The 26,811-nt window shown below is 41.8% G+C and overlaps 1 long non-coding RNA gene across 1 annotated transcript in view; it reads left to right on the plus strand.

Annotated features, from left to right (window-relative positions):
* Positions 1-442: 442 nt before the first annotated feature.
* Positions 443-26,811, plus strand: part of LOC135973236 (uncharacterized) — a 47,754-nt gene continuing 21,385 nt past the window's right edge. The window contains exon 1 of the long non-coding RNA XR_010590022.1: positions 443-719. This is a non-coding gene — a long non-coding RNA (uncharacterized LOC135973236). The remainder of the gene's footprint in view (positions 720-26,811) is intronic.

Raw genomic sequence — 26,811 nt, forward strand, 5'->3', positions numbered from 1 at the left:
ACTCCTAGTTGGCAACAGAGTGATCAGAAATAGTCAGGTTTAAACAAAAAAAATTCCATCACAAGTAGTACTCATTTCTATCATTAATTTCCAATAACAAAATACCTTTTGAAAGCTGAAAGAGCCCCTTACTGAGCATTTATCAACTCCTCTCTCAAAGACCAGCTTTATTCAGCACTTTGTAGCTACTGCCAACAGAGAATCCTTTTATCTGCTGCTTTTGACAGGTTTTTGTTATTGACTGAACTGCCACTGTAATGGTAGATTTAACCATTAACCCCAGATGAGCAGCAAAATATCCACCACTCATTAATGACTTGCATCTAAGCATTTAAAAAATCCACAGTATTGACATCACTATATTTTACATCTTCACACACAAATGTATTGCCTATCAAAAGTGCCAACTTGACAGCCTTGCTTAGCATGAAATCTTGTCTCAGCAGAAGAGATGTATGCTGTGGCTGGCTTTGTCATATTTCTCTATGCTGCCCTTCCAGCCTGCCTCCTCACTGACTCAGAGGGTGAGTAGAGAATTCAGACTACCTGCACCTTCAGCCTTTGACCTCTTACTAAGATTATCAACACAGGAAGTCAATTAATGCCAGTCATGGTTATGGTGGGTGTACGAGAGATGGACATCTGTCTGCTGGCAAGTTTGTTTCACATTGTCCCAGTTTCAGTGACCCTGGGCTGGATTTGAACTGTTAATGCAAAAGGTAAAGATTTAATATAATCGTTATTTGACATTCAAAAAAATATTGTGTATGTACAGAAATTTAAAGCAATGTGACTTTGTTCAATAAGGGGGTTGCACTTAATATGGATAGCTAAATACTTGTACTCTTCACAGATTAATTGCTATTCCTTACTTCCCTGCTATTAAATTCTAGAGAATGAGGTGAAGAAAGGCTTAGCTATTATAAGGCTAGATCCTAGAACAGGGAATCCCAAACTGGGGGTCGGGACCCCTCAGGGGGTCGTGAGGTTATTACATGGGGGGGGTCGCGAGCTGTCAGCCTCCACACCAAACCCTGCTTTACATCCAGCATTTATAATGGTGTTAAATATATAACAACGTGTTTTTAATGTATAAGGGGGGATCACACTCAGAAGCTTGGTATGTGAAAGGGATCACCAGTAAAAAAGCTTGAGAGCCACTGTCCTATATCCATGTTACATAGCATGTTCTGTCTCTCACTCTCAAAATGTATCTACAGAGTGCCCAACCACCTTTGTATTGAATGTGCTAAGAATTTCATTTCGTTTATACCTGCTCCACTTCTTTATCTTTTTTGCTTGTTGGCCCAGACATTTCTTGTGAATCAAACATGACTAGGCTCCTGTGTAAGACACCCTTGCTGTTTCACTGAATTTTTTATCGCGAGCACATCATTTCACTCATACTGAAGGTATATGTTGTGGAATATATTTTCAAGAATCCATGCCTTAATCTTCTTCAGGCGGCCATGTTTGTTTGTTTTATTTTTAATTTTTTTAAGGAGACCCATCTTTGGTCTTTGCACCTCTCGCAGTAGTGTGGCCAAATTGCTTGCTACTAATCTGGAGAACTAAAGCTCTTTTCCTGAAGTGCGTGCCATATGTTTGCTGCAGGTACATTCTGATATAGAAGGGTATATTTTTGCTTGATTTTTTACAAAATAACAATTTGCTTCATTGTCAAATGGTAGCAGGTTTAGGATTCTTGCAGTGGGTCACAGACTCAAGGGTAACAGATTTATTTGGGCATAAGCTTTCATAGGTAAAAAAAACCCACTTCTTCAGAAGAAGTGGGGTTTTTTACCCACAAAAGCTTATGCCCAAATAAATCTGTTAGTCTTTAAGGTGCCACCAGACTCCTTGTTGTTTTTGTGGATACAGACTAACACAGCTACCCCTCTGATACAGACTCAAGGTATTTTCTCCTACTCAATTTTTACTCAAAACACAAACAATTTCTCCAATACTATTCTGAGGCTATTTTACAGGCTAAGAGAACCTTCCTATCAGTATCTGCTGAAGCAGCCAAATTCAACCCTGAAGAACTATCCATGGTGGTAAACCAATTCATCAATCATAAGTGTCTACAGCCCACAAGAAAACCTCGTACCATGTAAGGAGAACTATCATCCTATTTCATTGAAACGGTCATGCATATTTGGGAAGGCTTCTCACACAGCATGGACTGGGTCCCCCTATGCCAGCAAGCAAACAGTCTTTCTACACTTCCAGAGTTCAGCAAATGCATTCCTCAAGATATATTGGCCATCTTAATGGAATCTTGGCCAAAGACCTGTACGAATGACCCAGGCTTTTCCTGGTTGGTGAAAGAGTCATGAGCAGAGCTGACCAGAGGGAGGATGATTCTGTTTCACAAAACTATTGGGTCTTGACATTTGTTTTTGGTCTTGACTGGAACGAGAGCAAAACCTCTCAAACTTTTTTGCAAAAATGGATTCGTCTCAAAATGTCTATTTTTGGACCCAAACTGAGCTCTTCAATTTTGGGTGTGCACCTGTTTTTCCATGAAACGTGTTGGCTTTGACAAAACAGCATATTTCAGCACCATTTCATTTAAACAAGAACATTCCAACCTGCTCTGCTCATGAGCAATTGGTGCTACTCATGACCAAAATAATCAATGGCTCATTCAGGAAAGGAATCTTTCCTTCCTCTATCAAACATGCAATAGTATGACTGTCACTGAAGAAACCCTCCACAGGTAATCATTTTTAGCATCTATCAACCAGTATCAAACCTTCCATTCCTGAGCAAGCATATAGAGAAATTAGACAAAAGCCAGCTAGAAGCTCATCTAATATTTTAGAGCTAGTACAGTCTGGATGCAGGCCAGGACATAAAACAGTTTTAGTGGCACTGATGGATGATCTCCAGCAATCAGTGGATGGTGGGAAGACATCCATTCTCATCTTCCTGCGCCTCCTGCAGAATTCAGCACTATCAACCCTGAGATACTGCAGTCCTGCTTGAGAGATAACAGCATTTGATCATGTAATCAGAGACTGTATCATAATGCATACACCAAGGTGGCAGATTAAGATTGTACAGGCATTGGCAGTTGGAGATTTAGGGACAGCCAGAGCATGGGGTTGCATCCCTGACCCTCTTGGACCTATCCTCCATGAACTTATCTAATTCTTTTTTGGAACCTGTTATACATTTGGCCTTCACAACCTCCCTTGGCAATGAGTTCCACAAGTTAACTGTGTGCTGTGTGAAGAAGTACTTCCTTATGTTTGTTTAAAACTTACTGCCTATTAATTTAATTGGGTATCCCCTGGTTCTTGTGTTATGTGAAGGGGTTAATAACAACACTTCACTATTCACTTTCTCCACACCATTCATAATTTTATAGACCTTTATCATATCCCCCCTTAGTTGTCTCCTTTCTAAACTGAACAGTCCCCGTCTTTTTAATCTTTCCTCTTATGGAAGCTGTTCCATACCCCTTATTATTTTTGTTGCTTTTTTCTGTGCTTTTTCCAATTCTAATATATCTTTTTTTGAGACCGGGCAACCAGAACTACATTATGCTTAGTTTTCAAGGTGTGGGCGTACCATGGATTTATATAGTGATATAATGATATTATGATATTTTCTGTTTTATTATCTATTCCTTTCCTAATGGCTCCTAACATTCTGTTACCTTTTTTGACTGCAGCTGCACATTGAGTGGATGTTTTCAGAGAACCATCCACAATGACTCCAAGATCTCTTTCTTGAGTGGTAACAGCTAATTTAGACACCATCATTTTGTATGCATAGCTGGGAATATGTTTTCCAATGTGCACTACTTTGCATTTATCAACATTAAATATCATCTACTTCTTTGTTGCCCAGTCAACCAGTCTTGTGAGATCCCTGTGTAATTCTTCACACTCAGCTTTGGACTTAACTATCTTGAGTAATTTTGTATTGTCTGCAAATTTTGCCACCTCACTTTTAACCCCTTTTTCCAGATCATTTATGAATATGTTGAACAGCACAAGGCCCAGTACAGATCCTTGGGGAACCCCACTATTTAACTCTCTCCATTGTGAAAACTGAACATTTATTCCTACCCATCGTTTCCTATCTTCTAATCAGTTACTGATCCATGGGCGGACCTTTCTTCTTATCCCATGACTCCTTACTTTGCTTAAGCGCCTCTGGTGAGGGTTCTTTTCAGAGGCTTTCTGAGAGTCCAAGTCCACTTTAAATTGACTGGATCACCCTTGCCAACATGCTTGTTGACACACTCAAAGAATTCTTATAGATTGGTCAAGCATGATTTCCCTTTACAAAAGCCATGTTGACTTTTTTCCAACATATTGTGTTCATGTACATGTCTGATAATTCTGTTCTTTGCTATCATTTCAACCAATTTGCCTGCTACTGAAGTGAGGCTTCCGAGCCTGTAATTGCCAGGATCACCTCTGGAGCCTTTTTAAAAAAATAAGCGTTGCATTATCTGCCCTCCAGTCATCTAGTACAGAGGTTGATTTAATGATAGGTTACATATCACATTTAGTAGCTCTGAAATTCCATATTTGATTTCCTTCAGAACTCTTGGGTGAATACCATCTGTTCCTGGTGACTTATTACTGTTAAATTTATCAATTTGTTCCAAAATCTCCCCTATTGATATCTCAGTCAGGGACAATTCCTCAGATTTATCACCTAAAAAGAATAGCTCAGGCTCCCACATATCCTCTGCAGTGAAGACTGATGCAAAGAATTCATTTAGCTTCTCTGCAAGGGACTTGACTTCTTTGAGTGCTCCTTTAGCAACTTGATCATCCAGTTGCCCAGTGATTGTTTGGCAGGCTTCCTGCTTCTGATGCACTTAAATTTTTGTGTGTTCAGTTAGTTGCTCTTCGAATTCTTTTTTGGCCTGCATAATTTTACTTTTATGCTTGATTTGCCAGAATTTATGTTCCTTTCTATTTTTCTCAGTAGGATTTGACTTCTGATTTTTAAAAGATGTCTTTTTCTCTCTAACCCCCTTATCTACTCTGTTGTGTGTGGCATTTTTTGGTCCTTTTACATTTTTTTCTGATTTGAGGTATACATTTAATCTGAGCCTCTACTATCACTTTTTATGAAGTTTCCATGCAGCATGCAGGCATTTCATACTGTTCCTTTTAATCTCTATTTTAACTAGTTCCCTCATTTTCATGTAGTGATCCTTTTTGAAGTTAAATGCTAATGTGGTTGGTTTCTTTGGTATTTCCCCCCCTACAATGATGTTAAATTAGTTACACTATGGTCACTATTACCAAATGGTTCAGCTGTATTCACCTCTTGGACCAGATCCTGTGTGTCACTTAGGACTAAGTCAAGAATTGCCTCTCCCCTTGTGGGTTCCAAGACTAGTTGCTCTAAGAAACAGTCATTAATGATGTCTAGAAATTTTATCTGTGTATGATATCTTGAGGTGATATGTTCCTAGTCAATGTGGGGATAGTTGAAATACCCTTCTAATCTCCCTAAGCATTTCACAATCATGGTCATCATCCTGGTCAGTAATATATTCCTACTTCTATACTCTTATTATTCAAGCAAGGAATTTCTATCCATACAGATACTATGGTACTGTTTGATTCATTTAAGATTTTTACTACATTTGACTCTGTTTTCTTCCACAAATAGTGCCACTTCCTCACCAGAATAACATATACTGCCATTCCTATATTGTAATGGGGTCTACAAACCGCATACTGAGCAGAGGCAGAAGGGGGAGGGGAGCATCTTCTGCATACTGGCAAGCATCTTGACCACACCCCCATGCAGCTTCCACAACTGCCAATCATGGAGACTGGCACCCAGAGCTGCAACCAATAGGGGAAACAAGGCCTGCTACAAAAAGAGAGCTCAGAGACGGTAGGAGGCAGAAAGGCCTGGGACAGTGAAGGAGTAATACTGTTGCACCAGGCTGCCTCCAGAAACACAGCCAAAGCAACAGAGGCAGACTGCTAGGCCTAACTAGAGGCCAGGGGCCAAGAACTATCCTGACCAGGGGCTAACCAAAGAAATCCAGTCAGGGTAAGTAGAGACCTCTCAAAAGACCATATCAAGGATAGGTGACATATATACTTTGTACCCTGGTATTATTGTGTCCTATTGATCAGCATCATTGCACCAAGTTTCTGTCATGCCTATTATATCAATACCCTAATTTAATATCAGGCATTCCAGTTCACCCATCTTAGTATTTAGCCTTCTAACGTTTGTACATAAGCACTTGTACATTTTGTTAATATTCAGTTGCTTGCCTTCATGTGTTTTATTTAAATAGGACTCTCTTACATGTGACACACTAACTCCTACTTGTACTTTACCAACTTCTTTCCTATCCTCTCTACTGGGATAAAGAATCCCTACTTTAATAAGTTCATCCTGAAGGGATGTTTCCACCTGAACAGTGTGCTCCTCTGTACCTGTTAGCTTTTTCCCAGCCCTTAACTTAAAAAATCCTCTACAAACTTTTTTATTTTACGTGCTAGCAGTCTGGTTCTGTTTTGGTGTAGGTGGAACTCATCCTTCCTGTATAGCCTCCTCCTTTCCCAAAAGGTTTCCTAGTTCCTAAAAACCCAAAACCCTTCATCCTACACCATTGTCTCATCCATGCTTTGAGACCCTGCAGTTCTGCCTGTCTTTCTGGCCTTGAGCGTGGAACTGGAAGCATTTCAGAGAATGCTACTATGGAGGTCTTGGACTTTAATCTCATATCTAGCAGCCTAAATTTGGCCTGCAGGACATCTCTCCTACCTTTTCCTATGTCACTGGTACCTACCTGTACCATGGCCACCAGCGCCTCCCCAGCACTGCACATAAGTCTGTCCAGATGTCTCATGAGATCTGCAACCTTCACACCCAGCAGGCAATTTACCATGTGATTCTCAGGTCATCACAAACCCAACTATCTATATTTCTAATAATCGAATCCCCCATTACTATTACCTGGTTCTTACTAGTAACTTCCCAGGAGGTATATCCTCAGTGCGAGAGGATACCATGACATCATCTTGAAGGAGGGTCCCAACTATGGAATTGTTTCCCTCTCCTCCATCTTGATGTTCTCCTTCTCTAAGACTTTCATCCTCTTCAACAGCAGAGAGCCTATCAGACTGGGACTGCACTATTGTGTTCCTGAAAGTCTCATGTATATACCTCTCTGCATCTCTTAGCTCCTCCAGTTCAGCCATTCTGGCCTCAACAGTCCATACTGTGTCTCTGAGGGCTATTAGCTGCTTTCAGTATAAGAACACATATGCTACCTGCCTAAAAAGCAGGTCATTGTACATTCTGCATTCAGTGCAATAAATCCCCCTATGACAGAATACACCCCTGTGTTCACACCCTATACACTATTGTAATAATATTTGTACAAGATATGCCTGTTAAGATATGATATGAAAATTCATGATTTGCTGGTCAGTATTGTCCTGATAAAACACGTGTGGGAACACTGTATGTGAAGTTATGAGAGTCCCCTGTACGATGTTAAGAGTGCACATTCAAACCTCACATAGCACCAAACTGGTCAAACAGGCCTGTGTTGAACAAAGGAGTGTATGTGTGATGTTGCACTCTATGTGATTTTATGAAAATATACTAATAAGTGTGAATATAATGTAACTGGAATATGCTTCATGCCAAAGGTCTCTTGTAAAGTATCATTACAAAGCTTATAATCTACTGAGTGTGGTCCTCCTATTTGTATAAATGTATCACTCTTGTATCTGAAACTAGAAATATGAAATATAACTCTGAGGTCCTATTGTAATTATGCAAAGTGTGGGCCATTAATGGTGGTTTGGAATCTTGATGGCTCCCATCAACTAGGACAATTGACTTTAGATGGCTCTGTTTACTTGTAAGTCTTCCTGTATATGTGTGTGCTGGCAAGTGGGTAATGAAGTCTTACAGTGACATGTGATCATGTCACCTGAACTGGAATCCATCTTTAACCTTGTGCTTTTCCATTTAGAAGGAGGGGTGGGAACCCAGAAAGGGACAAAGGATTCCCACCTTGTGCAAAAGATATATATAAGGGGGTGGAACAGAACAAAGGTGGCTGCAGTCATGAGAAATCCCCTAGCTACCACCTGAGCTGGAACAAGAGCTGTACCAAGGGAAAGGATTGTGCCCAGACTAGGAAGGCATCCAATCTGTGAAAGAAACTTATTGAAACATCTCTGAGGGTGAGATTTTATCTGTATTCAGTTTTCTTACTGTATTAGGCTTAGATTTGCGTGTTTTATTTTATTTTGCTTGGTAATTCACTTTGTTCTGTCTGTTATTACTTGGAACCACTTAAAGCCTACTTTTTGTATTTAATAAAATCACTCTTTACTTATTAATTAACCCAGAGTATGCATTAATACCTGGGAGGGGGAGGCAAACAGCTGTGCACATCTGTCTATCAGTGTTATAGAGAGGGAACAATTTATGAGTTTACCCTGTATAAGCTTTATACAGGGTAAAACAGATTTATTTGGGATTTGGACCTTATTGGGAGTTGGGTATCTGAGTACTGGAGACAGGAGCACTTCTTAAGCTGTTTTCAGGTAAGCCTGCAGCTTTTGGGGGACATGGTTCAGACCTGGGTCTGTGTTTGTAGCAGGCTAGTGTCTGGTTCAACTCAGGCAAGGTTCTGAAGTCCCAAGCTGGCAGGGAAAACAGGCTCAGAGGTAGTCTATCAGGTGGCAGTCCCAAGGGGGTTTCTGTGATCGAACCCGTCAGAGTATGTTTGCCCTAATTTGCATATAAGCAGTAAACCGTCATCAAGCAGGGAGGAAAAACAAAAAGGAAGCTCAAACAGGTGAGAAAAAACAGCAGGAAACATCCTTACATATGGACTCAGTCTCCTAATTCCTAGCTGGAAATGGTTTTCAAGGGGTGGGGGGACCGAAACTATAAAAAGAAGGGGCAAGAGACCCACCTCTCTCTCCCTGCCCAGTACATTCTTTGCATCTGATAAGACAAAAGGAAACAGCTGTTGGATTTGGATGGGGCGGGGAAGAGGAGGACCTGACCTGAAGAGTTTGGTCACCTTGCTGGAAGCATGTATTAAGAAATTTTGCTTGGATCTAATATAGTTTAAGTTAGGCACCACTAAGTATTTTACTTGTAACCATTTCTGTTTTTTTGTGCCTCATTATTTGTACTCCCTTAAAAACTTTTTGTAGTTAATCTTTTTTTACTGTATTATCTAATCCAGGGTGTTTAAATTGAAGTGTCTGGGTAACTATTTACGATAATAAGATGGCACATTATTCCCCTAAAGGAATAATGGACTTAAAATACTTGTACAACCAGGAGAGGATTGGGCAATATGTTTCTGGGGTGGGGTGGGGGAATCTGGGATTGGGGGGGGGGGGGGTGTTGGATTCACCCTGCAGTATAACCAAAGCTGGTGAAAGACAGGGTGTAGCTCGCAGGCTGCAGTTACACACAGACACTCAGGGTGTGACTTGCATGCTGGAAGGCTGTTTGTGAGCAGCCCAGGTGGAGCTGCTTCAGCAAGACATTGTAAGGCACACAAGGTTGCAGTACATGGGTGACAAGGCCCGCCACTGGTCTGAATTGTACCCTAATATGTCACACCCCCACTCTGCTGCTAGACTTCTGCATGCATTATTTTTACTCTTGCTGGGGGGGGAGGTGTTTGTTATTGGCCTAAGTTCAGAGTATGTTTGTTGGGTGTAACTGCCTCTAATGTACCCTATGTAAACTCCCTTGCAAAACTCCCATTTGCTACTCCTGTTCACTAGCTTTTGTTTGTCAGTTTGTGGTTGTATGCTTGCGTATCCCTTCTGCCAAGTGAAGCCAGCAGCAACAAGGGTTGGGTTCTGTATCTAGGGGTTCCTTTTCATCAATGCAACACACAACTGGATCGAGCCCCCACCCAGTGACCTGGGACAATTACACACCACCCCCCGGGCACCGCTAAGAGGCAATACTTCCCCTCTCACAAGCGCAGAGTCTGGGTGTGGCAAAAAAAATAAATAAAAGGGGGAAATTAACTCAGCATTAATTTGGGAAAACTCCGCAACTAGGGTTCAGAAACACAAACCATGAGCAAAAGATCCACCCCAAGTAAGTTGGGCAGTGTCCTTTTCTCCTCAGGGTCTTAAGTCCAGCAAGTCAAAAGTCCCTTTAATGTGCCCGTCTGTACCCCACCCACAGTTGATGTCCTTCGCCAGTGCAGCCCCAGAGTTCAGAGGTTGATTTGCAGAGTTCACCTCCTACCCTGGGCAGAAGGCAGGGTGTGGGGGTAAGGAGGCACCTTACACGCTGCACTGCTCGGGCACTCACTTGTCGCCCCAATGGCCAATTGCCACGCTTCTGCAGGGCTCTGCTCTGACCGTCTCCACCAGCTTCTCTGCCAACTGTCCTGCTGGCCGCTTCTCTCTGCCAGCCACCCTGCTGGCACTACCTTAATGATTTCAGCTGTTAGTGGGAGAGCTGCACTGCTGGTACACACTGTCCCATAGTAGGTCTAATACTTAGACCTAGATATAAGTGATTTCAGCTCTGCAGCATATAACAAGACTCTCAATTGAGTCTAAATTAGCTTTTTTATTATTCCATGGAGAAAGGAAGGGTCTAATCATGTCTGGCACCCTTAAACAGAGCCCAAACCACCCAGGTACCTGTTCTCACCCTCTCTCAACTCACTGGGCTTTGGAACCCATGTCCCCTGCCCAGTGAGTGCTATTCATTTGAGGGTATGCCATTGGGTATGCCAGGTACAATTCTGCGGCCCTCAGTTCACACAACAAGGATAACAACCCTTTATTACTCCTGCCCCAATAACAAGGAGACTGGGGATCCAACACCAGCCACAAGTGATCATTTAGACAAGCAATCCCATCATGCTGAGCTCCTAGGCAGGGTGGGTGTGTCCATGCAAACGAGATCAGCTTCTGAAGTCTTTTTCCACAGCTCACCACTAGATGTCAGGGGAGAGCTCATTCAGCCTCTGCTTACGCTTGCTTGAAGATTATAGCATGGTCTGTTCTGGGGTCCAGGGTGCTAGGCTAGGCTGAGAGCTGACCTGAGAGCTGAGGTGAGGCTCTTCATGGGAAAGGAAAGATTATGTCAATATAGATCAACAACAAAAGATTTGGCACATATGGTGTTGGACTAGTTGATTTTTAATATCCAGTGCAGATAATATGGTACTTTCAAATAACAAACAGGAGAAAATGGGGGTGGGGTGTTATAATAAAAAAAATTGTGTGTTAATTGCTATGTGTTAACTTTTAGGTGTCTACCCATGCAGTGGAATCCACAAACCCTGAGTTAGGTGCCCAAGCTTCCTATATAATGCATGGGAAGAATGCCTGCAACTGTGTGATGCTTCCTGGGAGTACCCAGAATTGGGATGCACCTCACTACCATCTGCCCGTTGAGTGAGGAAGCCGTGTCTGTGCCTGCCATGGGTCAGCTCCTGACACCACCAGCCACAGGCAGCACAAGCACTTCCCTCTCAACCTAGGTAGGCTTCACTATCCCTCTGCAGATTAGGGATAGGCACACTCCAACCTCCGAGCATCCACCTGCAGTGCCCAACCCCATAGCCCTAACTCTGACTTGTGCTTCAACAAACAGTTAAGCTGAGGCTCAAGAAGAAGAGGAGCATAATAGTTATGCAGAATATTGCCTGATCATCCCCTCCTTTCCCTTCATTACACAAATAAAATCAATGAGACTACATGCATGCATAAAATTAGGCACATGCTTAAGTCTTTGCAACATCAGAGTCTGCAATTGTCTGGATGTCCGTGGCAGGGCAGCAGCAGGAGAGTGCTTGGAAATCCCTAGCAGTTGAGGAGATAGTCCAGCCCTGCCCTGCCTACAGCTTGCTGCTCTTCCCCCTCTACCCCTCCCTGATCTCTGGGGGCTCCCTGCGTGCTCTCCCCACTGCTGTCCAAAGCCAGGCACCTGGCCAGCCACAGCCTCACTTATTTTGAACCCTCCCAAGCCTGCAGGAGTGAAAGTCTCTGAGCAGGGGAAGGGGGGCAGAAGCTTTGGTTCACTCCATGACATGTTACCATGCCATGTGTTCTTCCAGGGATGGAGCCAGTCAGTCCTGCCACTGTCCCTCAGTGAGTCACTTTCTACTGCAACAGGTGGGACCTGAGGATAGGGTACAAAGACTGTTATGTGACTTCATGGAGAAGGGAATGCAGCAACACAAGTTTGGGAACCTCTGTTCTAGAATATCACTTCTGCTCTGGAGTTATTTACTTGGACAAATGGGCACGTCTGAGACTTACCTGCCTTCCGCTTCCTTCAATCTACTGTAGCTTTTTGTTTTCTACACACTGCCTCAGAGTAGTGAGGAACCCATCCCTTTTAGTGTTAGGATGGTGGTTTCTTGTGGTGATGGTTTTTGTTTGTCATAGTTGCTATTATTTTCCACTCATGCACTGTGCTCTAGAAGCAGAACTCCAGAGTTAGTGGAGATGCAGTCTGCATGACCTGGAGCTTTGAGAGCTTCCCTAATGAAAAGGGAATCGCTTGACTTGGCTTTTAGGAGTTCTGCTGCTCAGGAAATTCAGAGAATCCTCACTGGTACAGCAGTCACTTCCTGATGATCACTGTGATTAGGAAGAGAAAACCAGCTGGGGCTAACTGATAGGTGCATAGGTGGATAATAAGCTGAAGTCACTCTAAAATTGCCTGTATAAGTCCGGAACAACAGATAAAAATTGGTTTTGCTGCATTCCCCAGCAAACTGGCCAGGTACTGGCCCTCCGGTTAAGGAACATAGTAAAGTGTTCTCAGGCTTTAGGGACTGCAAAAGCTTACTTGAGAGCCTGTCAAGTTCTTTGCCTTTTATTGGTTAATAAAAGACCTGTCTGTGTGCGTCTTACTGCCAGCTTGCCCAAGTCAGCAACCTTCGTAATATTCCTGTGGAAGTAAGAGGCTGCTCCACTGCTGGCTAGCAGCCAGAAGGCTTAGAGCCATCAGTGATGGACTGGGCAACCTCTATAGCCACCCGGGAGCCTGGTCCACTTCAAAACCTGGAGAGCTGTGGCTAACGGGATTTAAAGGGCAGGTGTGGGAGAAGGTCAGAATGAATGTGAATATCATGTACAGCTGGTGCAAAGTCCAATCCCTCCCCTTCACACATGCACATTTTTAAAAGATTGAAAAACGCACAGGAAAGATTGGCTACATTTTAACAATATTCCACCACCCTCTTCTCCATCCAGCTCCTCATCTCCAGTTTTTTTTAATTACCTATAGAGCTGATGGACATGTTTTGACTTTCGAAATTTTGTATTATTTTTAAGGGGAAAAACATCAATTGCTCTGCTTGCAGAAATGGCCTCACTTTTTGACTTGCTGTATTATCGTGGGGACCTCAGGAAACACCAGCCTGACAGACTTTCAATAGTTGGGGCCAATCTATATTTTCAAAGCTAGCGTTGCAAACAAACAACTAAAACTTGATTTTAAATAAAAGCTTAGATTGACTTGGATATCTGTAAAGTCCCCAAATGAGAAGGGTGAGAGGCTGCAAACATGGGCTTCACAGACCCCAAATGCCATCTGACTGGATGGTTATTGCCTTTGGTCACAATTGGCTTGGGAGAGATTAGAACTGGTTACTTAGAAATGGAAGGCTGTTTTGTTACCAGTCACTTGACCCAGGATGTTATTTCATGCTTTCATATTTTTGGAAGAACAATTTCACCCTTTTCATATTTTGGAGTTGGAAAAGAGTTGGTTAACTTTTTATTTTTGCCTGACTCTTCTCTTCCTGATTTCTGCTGCAGCAGACAATGGAAGAAACAGAAATTTCACAATAACAATACTAATATGTAGAGCATGTTTGCTGGACTGGAGGTCAAGTCATGACAGAGCTGGGGATAGAATTCAGTCCCATCCATTACCCTCACTGCCTTCAGCTTGTAAGATTTCCTGCCATTTTACTAAACCAAAGAGGTCTGAATGAATTCAGAAGCAATGAAACTTGTTCTGCTTAGTTGAACCTCCAAACCTTTTCAGATGCCCCCCCTTCACTACTAAAGACTGCTTTACACACCAAGATAACATCACCATATTTTGAAAAATAAAAATAAATCAAAATGTGAGAAGTAGTTATGGCACTAAAAGACACACCTGCCGTTGGTCATATTCTGCTCTCCGGATCCAGACATTAGGAGAATTTTCTCCTTGTTAATTAGTTGGAGAAAACAGAAAACATATTCTTTTATTCCCCAGATGGAATCTCTCCAGTTCTGTAATATGCCTCAATTATTGGCAGTCTATCTATTTTCCATTTCAGAACAATCTCATATCTGCCCACTAACAGCTAAGAACTGATCATACTTTGGCACAAATTATCAAAGACATAGTTGGTGAAATCCAACCGATTTGAAGTCATTGGGAATTTTGCCATTCACATCAGTGGAGCCAGGATTTCACCCTGTCTATCTAGAATTTCAGTAGTAATTAAAGAGATTCATTTCTCTCAGTAAAAGGAAATCTGTTACCTCATTTGGAAAATTAAATGTTTGGATAAGGCAGTAACATTTGAGGCAAAGTTCCCTATAATGGGTATAGAGGTTTTTTAGAGATGTACAGGACTTTTGGGGAATCACACAATGTTTGTGGAACTCATTGCCACAAGACTTCATTGTGTCCAAGAGCTTAGCTGGATTAAAAGACGGACTGGACATTTATATGGATAACATGATTAAAAAGAGAAAGCATTTTGGAAGGTTATAAACCTTCAGGGGTCAGAGCATAAACCCGTCTCTAACTAATAGTGATTAAAAAGGAACTGTCCTTGGGTAGGCTATCCCATAATGGCCTATTGCTGGTTTTCATTGCACCTTCCTCTAAAACCAGTGTTTCTCAACTGGTGGGTCATGACCCCTGGGGGACTCATGAAGGGCAATCAGAGGGATCACAAGACATTGAAAAATTGATTACAATCTGAAGCAAACAAAATCTCCCTACCCCACACGCCCTTACCCTTCAAGGTCAATTATTCTCAGTTTACCTCTCAAAACACAAAAACAAATAAATGACATAGGCTTATCACTGTTATTGCTGAGACACTTTTTGCTCTTTTATAGAAACAAGGTTGAACATTTTTCCCCTCAAACCTGAAAAGATTGAGAACATAAGAAAGGCCATACTGGGTTAGACCAAAGGTCCATCCAGCCCAGTATCCTATCTGCCAACAGTGGTCAATGCCAGGTTCCCAGAGGGAGTGAACCTAACAGGTAATGATCAAGTGATCTCTCTCCTGCCATCCATCTCCATCCTCGGACAAACAGAGGCTAGGGACACCATTCCTTACCCATCCTGGCTAATAGCCATTAATGGACTTAACCTCCATGAATTTATCTAGTTCTCTTTTAAACCCTGTTATAGTCCTAACCTTCACAACCTTCTCAGGCAAAGAGTTCCACAGATTAACTGTGCGCTGTGTGAAGAACGTCCTTTTATTTGTTTTAAACCTGCTGCCCATTAATTTCATTTGGTGGCCCCTAGTTCTTATATTATGGGAACAAGTAAATAACTTTTCCTTATTCACTTTCTCCACACCACTCAGGATTTTATATACCTCTATCATATCCCGCCTTAGTCTTCTCTTTTCCAAGCTGAAAAGTCTTAGCCTCTTTAATCTCTCGTTATATGGCACCCGTTCCAAACTCCTAATCATTTTAGTTGCCCTTTTCTGAACCTTTTCTAATGCCAGTATATCTTTTTTGAGATGAGGAGACCACATCTGTACGCAGTACTCACGATGTGGGTGTACCATGGATTTATATAAGGGCAATAAGATATTATCCATCTTATTCTCTATCCCTTTTTTAATGATTCCTAACATCCTGTTTGCTTTTTTTGACTGCCGCTGCACACTGCATGGACGTCTTCAGAGAACTATCCACGATGACTCCAAGATCTCTTTTCTGATTAGTTGTAGCTAAATTAGCCCTCATCATATTGTATGTATAGTTGGGGTTATATTTTCCAGTGTGCATTACTTCAGTGGTTCTCAAACTTGGGCTGCCACTTGTTCAGGGAAAGCCCCTGGTGGGCCGGGCCGGTTTGTTTACCTTCCATGTCCGCAGGTTCGGCTGATCGCGGCTCCCACTGGCCGCGGTTCGCTGCTCCAGGCCAATAGGGGCTGCGGGAAGCGGCGCGGGCCGAGGGAAAAAGTGGCCACCCTAGTTTGAGAACCACTGCATTACTTTACAATTATCCACATTACATTTCATTTGCCATTTTGTTGCCCAGTCACTTAGTTTTGGGAGATCTTTTTGAAGTTCGTCACAGTCTGCTTTGGTCTTAACTATCTTGAGCAGTTTAGTATCGTCTGCAAACTTTGCCACCTCACTTTTTACCCCTTTTTAACCAGTTCTCAGTCCATGAAAGGATCTTCCCTCTTATCCCATGAAAACTTAATTTACGTAAGAGCCTTTGGTGAGGGACCTTGTCAAGGGGTTTTTGGAAAACTAAGTACACTATGTCCATTGGATCCCCCTTGCCCACATGTTTGTTGACCCCTTCAAAGAACTCTAATAGATTAGTAAGACATGATTTCCCTTTACAGAAACCATGTTGACTTTTGCCCAACAATTTATGTTCTTCTATGTGTCTGACAATTTTATTCTTTACTATTGTTTCAACTAATTTGCCCGGTACTGACGTTAGACTTACCGGTCTGTAATTGCCGGGATCACCTCTAAAAGCCCTTTTTAAATATTGGCGTTATATTAGCTATCTTACAATTACTGGGTACAGAAGCTGATTTAAAGGATAGGTTGCAAACCATAGTTAATAGTTCCACAATTTCACATTTGATTTCTTTCAGAACTCATGGGTGAATGCCATCTGGTCCCAGTGACTTGTTACTAGGGCCGGCTCCAGACACCAGCGTAGCAAGCGGGTGCTTGGAGCGGCCAACGGAAAGGGGCGGCATGTACAGCTCTTTGGCGGCTATTCGGCGGCGGGTTCCTCAGTCCCTCTCGGAGGGAAGGACCTGCCACCGAATTGCTGCCAAAGAAGCGGCGGCGGTAGAGCTGCCACTGAAGTGCCGCCGATCGCCATTTGTTTGTTTTTTCCCACCACTTGGGGCGGCAAAAACGCTGGAGCCAGCCCTGCTTGTTACTGTTAAATTTATTAATTCCAAAACCTCCTCTAACGACACTTCAATCTGTTCTAACATTGCTCTAACACATCTGGTACTGGTCATTGTGAATTGCAAACAACAGGATAAGCTGAGTCATGGTTCTGCTCCAGTATGGCAATTCCTATGTATCTGAGATAACACTTTGTCTCTCTTTCAGAATAACTACACTTAACATGGGGGGAGGGGGAGGTGTGGAATAGGGGCCACTAGCATAGCTCCCTGTCCTCTGTTTCTCTAATAAAAGGGCCTCTCCTCAGGAGAGGAATTTTAAAGGGAGAGGCAAGGGTAAGGCTCCTGTGACTGGATGACTTTCAAATAGCTGGCTGAGTAGAAATTATCTGTATTATTTTTATTTGTTATTTGTATTACAGTAGCATCTATGTATTCCAGCCAGGGTCTGACCTCACTATGCCAGGTCCTGGACAGCCAAATAACAAAGACAGTCTCTGCCCTAGTGGGCTTACAGTCTTAGTGCCAGACGGAACACTACAGGTGGTCAAAACAGACAAATGGGGAGGTGAGTGGGAGTCTGAGATGAGAAAATTAACAGTTTAGCAGAAAAATGAAGCCTTTTCTCAGTTCTTGCCTAACCAACATCAGACAAACGCTTGTTAATTGTAGTGGTTTTTTAGCTGGGCATAATTGTCACTAGTATCTGGTGAGAGGGAAGATACCCAGGACCCTTTATTTGTGTTTAGCTGAAATGTGCTATAGACTTTTTCAATAAAAGACCATTCCAGACAGGGATTTCTTCTGGTCTGAACCTCTGTGATGTATTGATCCGTCAAAAACCTCTGGCCTCTTGCATTCTCTTATGGCTGAAGCATCTGCATCATCTGTCTGATATCCATTCTGTGAAGTCTACCTGGGCACTGATAAAAACCTAAACCAAATGTTAGTGCATCACCATCACACTACAAACAAAGTCAATTGTTCTTAGAGCAACTGAATCTCTCTCTCCAAACTACAGCACTATCGCCTCCCACTGTTCGAGAAAAGGCTGTTACTTTACAGACAGCACTCAAAAGATTTCCACTAAGATTTGTTAAATTCAATGAGGGAGAAATAATCCTTTCAATTTTATTTGGGAGCTGAATGATGTGATGTTAAATGTGCCTACTAAGGATAAAGAATTTGCAAGGAATTCAGTTAGTTACATTTAATTTCAATAGGAGTTAGAAGCCTAAATGCCTTTGAGGATCTGGGCCTAAATTCTAACTTTAATTATGAAAACTAATCTACAGCCCCCAAAAGAATTGTGAGTAGATAATAAGGCCTTTTACCTTCATTATATTGATCACATCATTATTAAGTGGGGAACAGGACTGCCACTAGCTGAACACAGGGAATTCACCTGGTCCTTAGTGTCTCTCAAATTATAATCACAGAAGAATTTAAGGGGTGGTGGTTTCTGACACTTACATCTGAGTGGGAGCATTCTGAGGAAGTTTAATGGCAGAAGTTGGTCTGTGCTATATCTATCGAATGACAATGGACTAAGTTTAACTTCCAATAAATTACCAAACAGCGTAATATAAAGTTCAGCAAGTCCTACAAATGTAAGGAACCCGAGTGCTTATCTAAGATGTATGTTGTTTTAAATAGATTTATCTTGTTGCAATATCTTAAATTTGACTCAGGGTCTTTCATAAACACAAAGGCAATGGCAAATCCCACTATTAATCACAAGGAGGAGAAAGATGAAGGTAAATCAGTTGGTGGCACATAGAACAAGTGAATGATGCTGGCCAACCAGTTCATCTCTATTGCACTCAGTCTTTCTATCCTGGAAATATATAGATATAGCATCTGTCCTCAGCTCTGATTTTGCAATCAAGAGCAGGCTGAAGTTTGTTTTACATAACTACTAAATTTTGGCAGCAAAGTATAATCTAAATATCTGAGTTTATCTTTCTCCCTCTAAGGATCATAAGGCACATACCACATCACTCACCAGAGCTGTTACAGTATGTTTAACAGGAGGACCATTGATTTCCTCACAATAAATCATTTCTTTAAAAAAATCCAATTTCTGCTACAAATTAGAAATAAAAGTAACAGAGAGGCAAGAAAACTAGCAGCCTATTTGCTTACAAAACAAAATTTCATTTAATTAGAGCAAGAGAATTTCCTTTGATGCTCTTTGGCTGGCTGTAAATGAGCTGAAAGCTAGAGCAAATGAGGACACCTTCCCCTTTGTAGCCCAAAGCTATTTAGAAGGTTCTGACTCAGCAATCACCAGTTTAATAAACATTGCAGGGTCCAAACCTCTCCAATTGCCAGCAAAACCCAGTGTATGCAATTGAGCCAAGCAGAGCTCTCTTGTCTATCAGTTGCAATGTTTACATACATCAAAAGGAGCATTGTTTGTTGACAAGTGGATAATATCAAGTATATGAAATTGCTTGATGGGAACCAAACATTTATAAAAATGGTTTGATATTAGTTGATGAAACCTATCTAAAAATCCTTTCAATAACAAATAACATGGTTATACTAGATGGCAAAAAAGACACGTGCAATACAGACTCATGTTTTGGTTTTCTATTGTAGAGCTATGTCTTGGAAACTTTAATGGGACTGCTTACGAGTAAGGTCTACAGAATCAAGCCCTTTTAAAAAAATCATCTCCCCATGCAAATAATAATTAATAATACATAGCACTTGTATAGCACTTTTTATCTATAGATCTCAAAGCACTTTACAAAGGAGGTCAATATCATGTACCCCTATTTTACAGATGGAGAAACTGAGGCACAGAGAAGTGCAGTGATGTTCCCCAGGTCTTTCAGCCGCAGCGAATTGAACCCATGTATCCTGAGTCCCACTCTAATGCCCTACCCATTAGGCATTAGTGCTTCCCTGATGGATATTATTTCCATTCTTAGGGAAAATCATACAGCAGGCTTGGATAGTCAGCTGCTTAAGGCCTCTTGGCTGTGGATCACTAGGCATTTTCAGGCCTGCTCAGCTTTTATCAAAGCAATGTGTATACTGGGCTGTGGAATGGCTTGAAGGTTCTTATCCTAGACTGGACAAAACATTCATATTGAACCTACTCAAACTGAACTTCAATACCCACTTGAGCAGTGGGATGAAAGTTTGCACAGTGGAGGATTTCACAAACCCTGTTGAACATTCTTCCTTCATCTGATTGGATAGCCTCTTGTATTTTCCTCAGTTAGGGTCCCTCTTTCCCCCCCACCATCACGCTTTGTGCACAAACAAACCTTGGAGCCCCTACTTACTATTGCTTTCTTCAAAGATGCCTGGTTTCCCCCTCTCACTTCCCTATGGGTCTTTGGAGTGGGGTGCCAGTTGCTGATGGCCCATTATGCTCAGGAAGCACCAGATACTGTTCAATTGTTGCCAAATCTTGTAGTATTAATTTCAGGTCTTGTGATATTGGTGGGGTTTTTTTTTAAGCCTCAGCTTCCACAGTCAAAGGATTGTGTGATAATCTCAGTTTTCTTTCTTTTCTTTTTTAATGTAAGCTTCTAGCTCTCTTGGTTGAAGAGAGAGCCTTAAAAATGTGGCTCCCAAAGGTTCAAATGAAAAGAATCCCGAAGGTACTACTTTTAAAGTTCCCCTGATTTTTAAGCCAGTCTCCAGATCTTTGGTGGTAGTGGGAGATGACTCATGATGTTTGAATGCTTGGGTTGGCAATACTATGTTTCCCTCAATACCAATGGTCTTGGGGCGAACTGTCGAGAAGGAAGTGACCTGATCCCAGCCCTCTCAGGGCAGCAGGACAGAGAAGCACTGCACTGCGCTGCACTGTATGTTGCTTCTGGTCCCTGACTGGATGACTCTAAAAGCCACATAGTTTTCAGAAACAAGTATGTGTGACATGTCCTGTAGGAGTATAGGCCCACATTAGACCTGGGTGAACTATAGTTTTAAATTGAGTTTGGATCTTAGCATGAGTGATAGGCCCAAAGCATTTGATGAAAAAGAATGAACTCACGAGAAAGAAGGATTGTTTGTACTAAAACTTGTAGTGAGCCTGGAAACACCAGTGTTATCTTATTTAAGGTTTGGACTGAGCAATAGAAATAAAGAAAACATGGCTAACTGGGCAGCAGGTGCAGTAAATAATTTGGTTAGAAATGCTTAGTCCAGTAGTGAGGCAAAAATATGGCAAAGTGAGATAAGGAGAAAAAACCTGAAGAGAGCAGAGTGCAGCCCTAAACTTCTTCAGCTGACTTTAGCTAAGGTCCAATAACCAGCAATGTCATTGTTTGTATGTTATTGTGTATAAAAAACAAAAGGCTTTCTAGGGATTCTTTGTCAGAGCTTTTCCTTGCCCCTCTAGACTCATGCCATGATGGGAAGGTGTCTCCAAGGCCTGAGCCAGCTGTGAGTATTTGGCCAATGCTTCTAGCCATAGTGTTGCTAGGATATAGAATATTGGGGTGTATATGCATATGTTGATATTTTGGATGTAATCAATACCAAGTGGCCTTTGAACTAATAAAGGAATGCTTGTTTGGAAACTAAGTCATAGTAAACCTTAATAAACTCATTAAGAAAATTGTTTCCAATATGTCCTCTTTCCTTAGTTATACTTTTGTACTTGCTGTCACAAATGTTAGTAAAAGCCAATAAAAGGGGTCACAAAAACCTGCTGAAACAAAGTCTCAGCATCTGTTTCAATAACATTTTGCAAATCCTTTCCCAGTATTTCCCCAAGTCTCCTCTGCATAGTTTTCTGTAGGATGCATACTGATGCCATAAAGCCTTCCGTGAATATGTCAATGGAGACAAAAAGATTTTTATCAGGAATAGTTATTCTAAAATTAAAAGCAGAAACCCATATCTGCTGGATGCCATTTATTACTTCTCAGCATCCAAACAAATGCTAAAGCTTTATGCAACAAATAAGAAGACAGGGGCCCTTGTTCCAAAGAACTTACAATCTTATTTCAGACATGCTAGAATGAAGAAAGTATCAAGATAGCAGGGAGGGATTGTGGGAGGATGGACAGAAGATATTGCAAAGAGATCACATGGTTACTCAACGAAGCTTGGAGCGTAATATGGTAGAACAGAAATTTTTGTTTTTCTTTGCTTTTGTTTAAATAAATGTCTTTACTGAGTTATTTCTTAAAGCATCGATGTAGAAGTGGGTCTTTAAAGAGAGTTTAAAGGCCTGCTCCAATTTTCATTACAGTTAATGTGAATCTTGCCACTGACTTCAATGGGGCTTTGGATCAAGCCCTAACTGAGAGATTAGGACCACTGTAGACTAGCCCCTGGGTAGTGAATGACATGGCAGGAAATGCAGACAGCTGCAGGAGAAGCAGACAAATGTGGCATTGAGGCTGGCATCGTTGGTAGAACAGCTAATGTGGAGGTCAGGTAGGAAAGGAGCAGTCACCTAAATCTTCATTTAACTCGTTTCTGTTTTTTTTTTTTTTTATTTAATCTGCATAGTTATTTTTACACAAAGACTTTCCAAGGAGTGTTCAGTCACTCTTCATTTGCCATTTGAGTGGTAAATCTGAGCCATCATAGTTGACCTTTAACTCACCTCCCTCCAAGACTGCCATTCAGATGTTTTAGGATTTGTGTAGTACTGTATACTCCTATTTTTACATTATCAAAAAGATAATACTGGACACTCTTGATACAAAACATGGGGCCTGATCTAGCCCCAAATCTTTTTTGCATTATGTATGGCAATTCTTTAAATCACCTCAAGAAAAGTCTTCTGCTGTAATACTCTAAGTACAACTCCTAAATATAATTAAAACGAAGCAAAATAAATATCAATACACTGCTTTGTGCAGTGAGAAAATTACTCCTGCTGAGCACTAATCTTTAATCCATTGTATAAAGAAATTGATTTGTTAATTTACAGTTTCAGTGAAACTGATATTCCAGGAAAAGCCCTATGCTCAGTCTTTCATTAGATCTGGTTTCTGACTCTTTGTTTCTTAACAAAATGTACTTTGAGTCTTTCTTTTACAGTAGCATTAATTGGAAATCCTTTTCTAAAAGTTCCAGTATTATTTTATTAGTGCTGCCCTCTTTTATATTAAATTTAAGATGAAGTGAACTGCAGCTTTTAAACTTTATTTTTGATCCAGTTAGGCCAGTGTAACAATTCCATATTTGGCCATCTATGAAAACCTAATAATATATATCAGTAAGAAAAGCCTTAGGCAAACACAGCTCTTTTGAATTATAATTCCCCAGGAAGAAAGGACTCCTAATTCTCAGAATTCTTCATCTTTTCCCTGAATTTTCAGAGATGTGTGACCCTACTTGGCATACATTTTCTGATGATTTTATATATACACACACACACACAGGTGTTATGATCCTTCTGCATTTTTTACTGGAAAAAGTTATTACAAGGAGCAGTGTAACGGCAAATAAAGGGTAAATGGGGGTTAGATTAACTCTTGGATTTCTTTAGAGACGTCTAGATGGTGCAGTAAAAGGCACAAGCATGTTGCAACTTATTTTGCCATTAGTGTGCCAACAGATCCTCAAAAGAATGGATTTGGTTCCAGTACCAGATACTCTGCTGTCTACTGTTGGTTTAGCGCTGCTTTCTTGCAACATTAAGAATACTATTCTGCCTGCATTTATGAGCCACTCATCTCTCATTTTTTGCATAATTGATACAAATGAGGCATGCAATGTGGCTTTATCAAGTGTGTGAAAAATGGCTGTATATTACATGTGACTTGGAGACCTTTCCAATTACATGGGAAAGGGGAGCAGGAGGGACAGAGCACATCATGGAAAGTTTGAGGAACTGGTTAAAAGAATTGGAACAGGTCACATAGTTTCACTCTTCCATAATGTGAACACACTGAAGATGAGCATATTAACTTTCATCTATTTGATCATAGGGTCATTTTATAAACAGTAGATAGACTTCAACTACTAGCAACTGCACAGGTGTTATAGAAGGTGACATTTATACACTGGTATTTGCTTGTAGGAAACACAATGAAGACTCCCGAATTGTAGCTTAAAAATTCCACCTTCTCCATATTAACTGAAAAGTATCAGTCCATGCCCAAATTTGGATGTTTGCATAAATGGAGGCTCCATTTATTCTTTCCTGCATTCGGAGTACACCCCAGAACTAAACCCCACAGCCCAAGCTCGTGATTTCTGAGCTTCAGAAACCCAAATGCTCTGGGCCATAAACACTAAGGAAGCCTTGGCATACAGGGAAAATCAAATGTTTTCTTATTATTTGTATTCTCATAGAACCCTGTATATGGGCAAGGACCCCATTGAGCTTGACACTATACAAACACAGAATAAAAAGACACTACCTGCCCCCAAACAGCTTACAAGCTACCACAGATGGATACATAAAGATAGAAGAGTACAAAGAAACAATGAGATAATACTGGTCAGCATGATAGGCTGTGGTCTTAGCATACATTGTCAAGTGTGCTAACATTGTCTAGCCACTGTCGAGTTTTCTGTAGGTATCACAGCAAAGGAAAATTTTAAGGATGGATTTGAAGTAGGATAATGAGTTAGTTTTGCATGTGTTTACAGGGAGCTTTTCCCCAAGTGTGAGGGGCGGCATGTGAGAAAGCTTGAAAATTTAACAAGAGGACAGTGGAGGCTGACATCCTGGGCAGATCAGATCGGCGGCATGGCTGCGGGAGGTCTGCCGGTCCCGCACCTTCGGCGTACCCGCCACCGAATTGCCACCGAAGCCACGGGACCGGCAGACCTCCTGCAGGCATGCCGCCGAAGGCAGCCTGACTGCCGCCCTCACGGCGATCGGCATGCCGTCCCACACGGCTTGCCGCCCCAGGCACGCACTTGGTGCACTGGTACCTGGAGCCGCCCCTGCTTGGTTGTAATAGCTTGTTGTATGGCACAGCCTAGGAAACACCTCACAGCTGAAGAGCAGGTGTAGGCTATTCCTCTCTTTTGCCTGACATACTGCTGGATCTGAGATATGTAAAGAACCACCAGCATGGTATTGTCTGAATGCTCCTTGGCTTTGGAACTCATTCCCATCTATGAGGTGGCAGAGTCTGGATTTGTTAGCCTTCCTCACATGCAGCATGCCACCACCTTTGTTCACAGGCATTTGGGAGGGGACAGAGGAGTGGTTTTTGTGGTGGCGTTTGAAGGTTAAAAAAGAGGGATTTGTGCTGAGATGGAGTATGGTGAAGGCAATAAAATGTCAATAGGGTAGGGGCAATTTAGTTGATCTGACTATTGGATTTTATGGCCTTGTGCATACTATGGTAAATGCACCCAGAGAATTTGGATGTGCTTATTTTCATGGATTGATTATAAATTTAAAAATGAATATTTGTAGTAGCAAATAGTTTATGTAGCATTGTAAATCTACATTAATTTTTACAGAGAAGATATGCTGGGTTCTTCTGCACATGGGACCGTATTTCCAAAAAGGTAGCCTCAGGCCTACACTTAAATAGCTTAAATAGGTTTTTAATGCCCATCCTATTTAAATAGCTAGTCAGGTGCCCAACTATCTATTCACATTTGTTATTACCGATTTGTACCCTCAGTCACAGTAACCACACATGCAATTAAGGGTGCACTTTTGTATGTGGATCCAAGCCTCTAACTCTGGCCCATAGTATTGAAAATAAATGTAAAGGATAAATTATCAAAACCCTGCTTGCTTGTCCCAGATGGATGGAATTGCACACTATGCCAGCTGAACATTAATCTGTATCTCTGTTTATTCATGACCTTAAGAACAAATTAACAAACTCGTCTCTCATATCTTATTCATGCTAAGAGGTGTTTAGTTTATCAGTTTGTTCTTAAGAGTTAAGTCTTAGTGTAACCCACACACCACCTGGGTGTGGTGTTCTGTCCCATCTAGTGGCACCAAGACCACTAAAAGAGATTAATGAATCTGCTACAGCCTTAGCTAAAGGCTGTGTGGCGTTTAGCTCATGCAGTAGAGGCTTATGCACTACGCTTCAAAGATTCCAGATTTGATCCCACCTGCTGATGACCAGAGTCTGTCGTGTTACAAGTATCATTAATCTCTCTCTAAGTGGTCTTAGTGCCACTAGATGGGATAGAGCACCACACCCAAGAGGTGTGTGGGTTACATTAGTATTGCAAGCCAATACGTTAACAGGTATACATTTGACATATACCCATTCACTTCCCTAGTCGCTCCATGACTGAGGAGGCAATTGAGCATCAAAGGGGCAAATTACTTCCCTTTTATCCTTCCACAAAGAAGTCCTCCATACACCAAAGAAGAATTCCATCATAATACAGCACCATCTCCCCCAATTTCTGTGTGTCCAGGGTCCACGTGGGGTAGGGAGTGGAAGGAGAGTAGGTGCATCGAGGGGATGTATGTCACTCCCCATCCAAGTCCAACTCTAGAGATGTTACCCAGAATGAAAGTACAGGCCCAGAGGGCAGTTGCTGCTGCTGTCAGAATGAGTCCCTTTTAGAATGACTCCACTGAGTGGCACTATCAGGAAGCTAAGGGAGGAGGAAAGGCAGGGGGCAGAGGAACAGGACCTGCATCCCTGGTCCTACTTCCTTGGGATTGGCACTAGCCCTTTTTCCAGTGGGGGACAAACCTCTCCTCTCAACTGTACAAGGAGGAAGACGCTCAATTAGGGATTGAGGCTCCCGCCTTTTAA

This window comes from Chrysemys picta, chromosome 1 (genome assembly GCF_011386835.1).
Source record: "Chrysemys picta bellii isolate R12L10 chromosome 1, ASM1138683v2, whole genome shotgun sequence".
Classification (NCBI taxonomy): Eukaryota; Metazoa; Chordata; order Testudines; family Emydidae; genus Chrysemys; species Chrysemys picta.